This window comes from Sander vitreus, unplaced genomic scaffold, assembly GCF_031162955.1.
Source record: "Sander vitreus isolate 19-12246 unplaced genomic scaffold, sanVit1 ctg824_0, whole genome shotgun sequence".
Taxonomy (NCBI): Eukaryota; Metazoa; Chordata; class Actinopteri; order Perciformes; family Percidae; genus Sander; species Sander vitreus.
This window is the reverse complement of record NW_027595906.1, coordinates 1-7,506: the sequence shown is the minus strand read 5'-3', so window position 1 is coordinate 7,506 and position 7,506 is coordinate 1. Positions and strand designations below refer to the sequence as shown.

General features: G+C 40.0%; 4 non-coding genes and 3 pseudogenes across 4 annotated transcripts; all 7 read right to left on the bottom strand.

Moving 5' to 3' along the window:
- Positions 1 to 353: 353 nt before the first annotated feature.
- Positions 354 to 472, bottom strand: LOC144514987 (5S ribosomal RNA). The gene has a single exon (XR_013501663.1). It is a non-coding gene; the product is annotated as a 5S ribosomal RNA (ribosomal RNA).
- A 1,822-nt stretch (positions 473 to 2,294) lies between these two features.
- Positions 2,295 to 2,415, bottom strand: LOC144514992 (5S ribosomal RNA). The gene has a single exon (XR_013501666.1). It is a non-coding gene; the product is annotated as a 5S ribosomal RNA (ribosomal RNA).
- Positions 2,416 to 3,291: 876 nt separating this feature from the next.
- Positions 3,292 to 3,410, bottom strand: LOC144514991 (5S ribosomal RNA). The gene has a single exon (XR_013501665.1). It is a non-coding gene; the product is annotated as a 5S ribosomal RNA (ribosomal RNA).
- An 868-nt stretch (positions 3,411 to 4,278) lies between these two features.
- Positions 4,279 to 4,397, bottom strand: LOC144514989 (5S ribosomal RNA; annotated as a pseudogene).
- An 867-nt stretch (positions 4,398 to 5,264) lies between these two features.
- Positions 5,265 to 5,384, bottom strand: LOC144514993 (5S ribosomal RNA; annotated as a pseudogene).
- Positions 5,385 to 6,251: 867 nt separating this feature from the next.
- Positions 6,252 to 6,369, bottom strand: LOC144514988 (5S ribosomal RNA; annotated as a pseudogene).
- Positions 6,370 to 7,229: 860 nt separating this feature from the next.
- On the bottom strand, positions 7,230 to 7,348 carry LOC144514990 (5S ribosomal RNA). The gene has a single exon (XR_013501664.1). It is a non-coding gene; the product is annotated as a 5S ribosomal RNA (ribosomal RNA).
- Between the last annotated feature and the right edge of the window lie 158 nt (positions 7,349 to 7,506).

The following is a 7,506-nucleotide window of genomic DNA, read 5'->3' as shown; positions in this document are numbered from 1 at the left end:
TTGAATTGTTGAACACTGTGAGGTTGTTTATTTTAGTTTTAATTAAAGATGTTGCTTCCAAAAAAAAAGTTGCATCCTCCGTACAGTTTCCTTGTCAGCTCTGTCTCCAGCAAAGGAGGAGTAGCGCCCTCTGGCGATGGTGAAATGAAGCTTTGCAAACCACTGTCTTTATTTTCTAAGCTCACTAGATGGCAATCTCTGTTCAAAGAAAAGGGTTAAAGGAATGGCAATTCAGTGTGTTTTCAACCCTTTGTTGAACAGAAAGTGGCATCTAGTGAGCTCAGAAAATGAAGACAGTGTTTTGCTTTGCTTCATTTGACCATTACTAGCGCCCTCTGCTGACGGAAAAGAAAAGCTTACAGCACCGGGTATTCCCAGGCGGTCTCCCATCCAAGTACTGACCCGGCCCGACCCTGCTTAGCTTCCGAGATCGGACGAGATCGGGCGTGTTCAGGGTGGTATGGCCGTAAGCGAGTGTACCAAGTGAAAACAAGCTATTTAAAGACGATGAACCCCAGAGGTTCTCAAAACTGTTGAAGACGCAGTTTGGGGTTGAGGAGTACTCAACTACATGTAATCACACTAGTAGTGCACCTATACATTTTGCAGTAGCTCTCTGGTAGTTCAACTACATTCATCTTCGAACCAACAAGTTGAATTGCTTTTTTTTGCTCTCTTTTTTTTCGGTACTGTAATTAACACTGCTGTATTTTTAAGCATTCTTTCATTTGTTTTGTTCCATATTTATTCATTCATTTAGCCTGTTGCTATATGTATTCTTACATGTATGTATTTCCATGTTTATTTTTTTTCATTACTGTAATTATTTCTCAATTCTTTTGAACTTTACCTTTACTCAGACTTGAGTGACTTGTCGTCTTCCGTAAATTTGCATTATCCAAAATGTAGATATCTTTGATTTCAAAACTATCCAGATCGGCACAATCTTGAAGAACAAGAACAAAGAATTCATGGTCAAAGTGCATGAACTCCTACTTGAATTGTTGAACACTGTGAGGTTGTTTATTTTAGTTTTAATTAAAGATGTTGCTTCCAAAAAAAAAAGTTGCATCCTCCGTACAGTTTCCTTGTCAGCTCTGTCTCCAGCAAAGGAGGAGTAGCGCCCTCTGGCGATGGTGAAATGAAGCTTTGCAAACCACTGTCTTTATTTTCTAAGCTCACTCAATCTCTGTTCAAAGAAAAGGGTTAAAGGAATGGCAATTCAGTGTGTTTTCAACCCTTTGTTGAACAGAAAGTGGCATCTAGTGAGCTCAGAAAATGAAGACAGTGTTTTGCTTTGCTTCATTTGACCATTACTAGCGCCCTCTGCTCCCAGGAGTTCTCCCATCCAAGTACTGACCCGGCCCGACCCTGCTTAGCTTCCGAGATCGGGCGTGTTCAGGGTGGTATGGCCGTAAGCAAGTGTACCAAGTGAAAACAAGCTATTTAAAGACGATGAACCCCAGAGGTTCTCAAAACTGTTGAAGACGCAGTTTGGGGTTGAGGAATACTCAACTACATGTAATCACACTAGTAGTGCACCTATACATTTTGCAGTAGCTCTCTGGTAGTTCAACTACATTCATCTTCGAACCAACAAGTTGAATTGCTTTTTTTGCTCTCTTTTTTTCGGTACTGTAATTAACACTGCTGTATTTTTAAGCATTCTTTCATTTGTTTTGTTCCATATTTATTCATTCATTTAGCCTGTTGCTATATGTATTCTTACATGTATGTATTTCCATGTTTATTTTTTCATTACTGTAATTATTTCTCAATTCTTTTGAACTTTACCTTTACTCAGACTTGAGTGACTTGTCGTCTTCCGTAAATTTGCATGATCCAAAATGTAGATATCTTTGATTTCAAAACTATCCAGATCGGCACAATCTTGAAGAACAAGAACAAAGAATTCATGGTCAAAGTGCATGAACTCCTACTTGAATTGTTGAACACTGTGAGGTTGTTTATTTTAGTTTTAATTAAAGATGTTGCTTCCAAAAAAAAAAGTTGCATCCTCCGTACAGTTTCCTTGTCAGCTCTGTCTCCAGCAAAGGAGGAGTTGCGCCCTCTGGCGATGGTGAAATGAAGCTTTGCAAACCACTGTCTTTATTTTCTAAGCTCACTAGATGGCAATCTCTGTTCAAAGAAAAGGGTTAAAGGAATGGCAATTCAGTGTGTTTTCAACCCTTTGTTGAACAGAAAGTGGCATCTAGTGAGTTTAGAAAATAAAGACAGTGTTTTGCTTTGCTTCATTTGACCATTACTAGCGCCCTCTGCTGACGGAAAAGAAAAACTTACAGCACCGGGTATTCCCAGGCGGTCTCCCATCCAGAGTACTGACCCGGCCCGACCCTGCTTAGCTTCCGAGATCGGGACGAGATCGGGCGTGTTCAGGGTGGTATGGCCGTAAGCGAGTGTACCAAGTGAAAACAAGCTATTTAAAGGCGATGAACCCCCAGAGGTTCTCAAAACTGTTGAAGACGCAGTTTGGGGTTGAGGAGTACTCAACTACATGTAATCACACTAGTAGTGCACCTATACATTTTGCAGTAGCTCTCTGGTAGTTCAACTACATTCATCTTCGAACCAACAAGTTGAATTGCTTTTTTTTGCTCTCTTTTTTTTCGGTACTGTAATTAACACTGCTGTATTTTTAAGCATTCTTTCATTTGTTTTGTTCCATATTTATTCATTCATTTAGCCTGTTGCTATATGTATTCTTACATGTATGTATTTCCATGTTTATTTTTCATTACTGTAATTATTTCTCAATTCTTTTGAACTTTACCTTTACTCAGACTTGAGTGACTTGTCGTCTTCCGTAAATTTGCATGATCCAAAATGTAGATATCTTTGATTTCAAAACTATCCAGATTGGCACAATCTTGAAGAACAAGAATAGTGAATTCATGGTCAAAGTGCATGAACTCCTACTTGAATTGTTGAACACTGTGAGGTTGTTTATTTTAGTTTAATTAAAGATGTTGCTTCCAAAAAGAAAAGTTGCATACTCCGTACAGTTTCCTTGTCAGCTCTGTCTCAAGCAAAGGAGGAGTAGCGCCCTCTGGAGAATGTGAAATGAAGCTTTGCAAGCCACTGTCTTTATTTTCTAAGCTCACTAGATGGCAATCTCTGTTCAAAGAAAAGGGTTAAAGGAATGGCAATTCAGTGTGTTTTCAACCCTTTGTTTGAACAGAAAGTGCCATCTAGTGAGCTCAGAAAATGAAGATAGTGTTTTGCGAAGCTTCATTTGACCATTACTAAAGCCCTCTGCTGACGGAAAAGAAAAACTTACAGCACCGGGTATTCCCAGGCGGTCTCCCATCCAAGTACTGACCCGGCCCGACCCTGCTTCGCTTCCGAGATCGGACGAGATCGGGCGTGTTCAGGGTGGTATGGCCGTAAGCAAGTTTACTGAGTGAAAACGAGCTATTTAAAAGACTGATGAACCCCAGAGGTTCTCAAAACTGTTGAAGAGCGCAGTTTGGGGTTGAGGAGTACTCAACTACATGTAATCACACTAGTAGTGCACCTATACATTTTGCAGTAGCTCTCTGGTAGTTCAACTACATTCATCTTCGAACCAACAAGTTGAATTGCTTTTTTGCTCTCTTTTTTTCGGTACTGTAATTAACACTGCTGTATTTTTAAGCATTCTTTCATTTGTTTTGTTCCATATTTATTCATTCATTTAGCCTGTTGCTATATGTATTCTTACATGTATGTATTTCCATGTTTATTTTTCATTACTGTAATTATTTCTCAATTCTTTTGAACTTTACCTTTACTCAGACTTGAGTGACTTGTCGTCTTCCGTAAATTTGCATGATCAAAATGTAGATATCTCTTTGATTTCAAAACTATCAGATTGGCACAATCTTGAAGAACAAGAACACAATTCATGGTCAAAGTGCATGAACTCCTACTTGAGTGTTGAACACTGTGAGGTTGTTTATTTTAGTTTTAATTAAAGATGTTGCTTCCAAAAAAAGTTGCATCCTCCGTACAGTTTCCTTGTCAGCTCTGTCTCCAGCAAAGGAGGAGTAGCGCCCTCTGGCGATAGTGAAATGAAGCTTTGCAAACCACTGTCTTTATTTTCTAAGCTCACTAGATGGCAATCTCTGTTCAAAGAAAAGGGTTAAAGGAATGGCAATTCAGTGTGTTTTCAACCCTTTGTTGAACAGAAAGTGGCATCTAGTGAGCTCAGAAAGAATGAAGACAGTGTTTTGCTGCTTCATTGACCATTACTAACGCCCTCTGCTGACGGAAAGAAAAAGCTTACAGCACGGGTATTCCCAGGCGGTCTCCCATCCAAGTACTGACCCGGCCCGACCCTGCTTAGCTTCCGAGATCGGACGAGATCGGGCGTGTTCAGGGTGTGGTATGGCCGTAGCGAGTGTACCAAGTGAAAACAAGCTATTTAAAGGCGATGAACCCCAGAGGTTCTCAAAACTGTTGAAGACGCAGTTTGGGGTTGAGAGTACTCAACTACATGTAATCACACTAGTAGTGCACCTATACATTTTGCAGTAGCTCTCTGGTAGTTCAACTACATTCATCTTCGAACCAACAAGTTGAATTGCTTTTTGCTCTCTTTTTTCGGTACTGTAATTAACACTGCTGTATTTTTAAGCATTCTTTCATTTGTTTTGTTCCATATTTATTCATTCATTTAGCCTGTTGCTATATGTATTCTTACATGTATGTATTTCCATGTTTATTTTTTTCATTACTGTAATTATTTCTCAATTCTTTTGAACTTTACCTTTACTCAGACTTGAGTGACTTGTCGTCTTCCGTAAATTTGCATGATCCAAAATGTAGATATCTTTGATTTCAAAACTATCCAGATCGGCACAATCTTGAAGAACAAGAACATACAATTCATGGTCAAAGTGCATGAACTCCTACTTGAATTGTTGAACACTGTGAGGTTGTTTATTTTAGTTTTAATTAAAGATGTTGCTTCCAAAAAAAAGTTGCATCCTCCGTGCAGTTTCCTTGTCAGCTCTGTCTCCAGCAAAGGAGGAGTAGCGCCCTCTGGCGATAGTGAAATGAAGCTTTGCAAACCACTGTCTTTATTTTCTAAGCTCACTAGATGGCAATCTCTGTTCAAAGAAAGGGTTAAAGGAATGGCAATTCAGTGTGTTTTCAGCCCTTTGTTGAACAGAAAGTGGCATCTAGTGAGCTCAGAAAATGAAGACAGTGTTTTGCTTTGCTTCATTTGACCATTACTAGCGCCCTCTGCTGACGGAAAGAAAAGCTTACAGCACCGGGTATTCCCAGGCGGTCTCCCATCCAAGTACTGACCCCGGCCCGACCCTGCTTAGCTTCCGAGATCGGACCGAGATCGGGCGTGTTCAGGGTGGTATGGCCGTAGCGAGTGTACCAAGTGAAAACAAGCTATTTAAGACGATGAACCCCAGAGGTTCTCAAAACTGTTGAAGACGCAGTTTGGGGTTGAGGAGTACTCAACTACATGTAATCACACTAGTAGTGCACCTATACATTTTGCAGTAGCTCTCTGGTAGTTCAACTACATTCATCTTCGAACCAACAAGTTGAATTGCTTTTTTGCTCTCTTTTTTTCGGTACTGTAATTAACACTGCTGTATTTTTAAGCATTCTTTCATTTGTTTTGTTCCATATTTATTCATTCATTTAGCCTGTTGCTATATGTATTCTTACATGTATGTATTTCCATGTTTATTTTTTTCATTACTGTAATTATTTCTCAATTCTTTTGAACTTTACCTTTACTCAGACTTGAGTGACTTGTCGATCTTCCGTAAATTTGCATGATCCAAAATGTAGATATCTTTGATTTCAAAACTATCCAGATCGGCACAATCTTGAAGAACAAGAACAAAGAATTCATGGTCAAAGTGCATGAACTCCTACTTGAATTGTTGAACACTGTGAGGTTGTTTATTTTAGTTTTAATTAAAGATGTTGCTTCCAGTTGCATCCTCCGTACAGTTTCCTTGTCAGCTCTGTCTCCAGCAAAGGAGGAGTAGCGCCCTCTGGCGATGGTGAAATGAAGCTTTGCAAACCACTGTCTTTATTTTCTAAGCTCACTAGATGGCAATCTCTGTTCAAAGAAAAGGGTTAAAGGAATGGCAATTCAGTGTGTTTTCAACCCTTTGTTGAACAGAAAGTGGCATCTAGTGAGCTCAGAAAACTCGAAGACAGTGTTTTGCTTTGCTTCATTTGACCATTACTAGCGCCCTCTGCTGACGGAAAAGAAAAGCTTACAGCACCGGGTATTCCCAGGCGGTCTCCCATCAAGTACTGACCCGGCCCGACCCTGCTTAGCTTCCGAGATCGGACGAGATCGGGCGTGTTCAGGGGTGGTATGGCCGTAGCTTGAGTGTACCAAGTGAAAACAAGCTATTTAAAGACGATGAACCCCAGAGGTTCTCAAAACTGTTGAAGGCGCAGTTTGGGGTTGAGAGTACTCAACTACATGTAATCACACTAGTAGTGCACCTATACATTTTGCAGTAGCTCTCTGGTAGTTCAACTACATTCATCTTCGAACCAACAAGTTGAATTGCTTTTTTGCTCTCTTTTTTGGTACTGTAATTAACACTGCTGTATTTTTAAGCATTCTTTCATTTGTTTTGTTCCATATTTATTCATTCATTTAGCCTGTTGCTATATGTATTCTTACATGTATGTATTTCCATGTTTATTTTTTCATTACTGTAATTATTTCTCAATTCTTTTTGAACTTTACCTTTACTCAGACTTGGTGACTTGTCGTCTTCCGTAAATTTGCATGATCCAAAATGTAGATATCTTTGATTTCAAAACTATCCAGATCGGCACAATCTTGAAGAACAAGAACAAAGAATTCATGGTCAAAGTGCATGAACTCCTACTTGAATTGTTGAACACTGTGAGGTTGTTTATTTTAGTTTTAATTAAAGATGTTGCTTCCAGTTGCATCCTCCGTGCAGTTTCCTTGTCAGCTCTGTCTCCAGCAAAGGAGGAGTAGCGCCCTCTGGCGATGAGTGAAATGAAGCTTTGCAAACCACTGTCTTTATTTTCTAAGCTCACTGCAATCTCTGTTCAAAAGAAAAGGGTTAAAGGAATGGCAATTCAGTGTGTTTTCAACCCTTTGTTGAACAGAAAGTGGCATCTATTGAGCTCAGAAAATGAAGACAGTGTTTTGCGAAGCTTCATTTGACCATTACTAGCGCCCTCTGCTGACTGAAAAGAAAAGCTTACAGCACCGGGTATTCCCAGGCGGTCTCCCATCCAAGTACTGACCCGGCCCGACCCTGCTTAGCTTCCGAGATCGGACGAGATCGGGCGTGTTCAGTGTGGTATGGCCGTAAGCCAGTGTACCAAGTGAAAACAAGCTATTTAAAGACGATGAACCCCAGAGGTTCTCAAAACTGTTGAAGACGCAGTTTGGGGTTGAGAGTACTCAACTACATGTAATCCACACTAGTAGTGCACCATACACTTTGCAGTAGCTCTCTGGTAGTTCCTTCA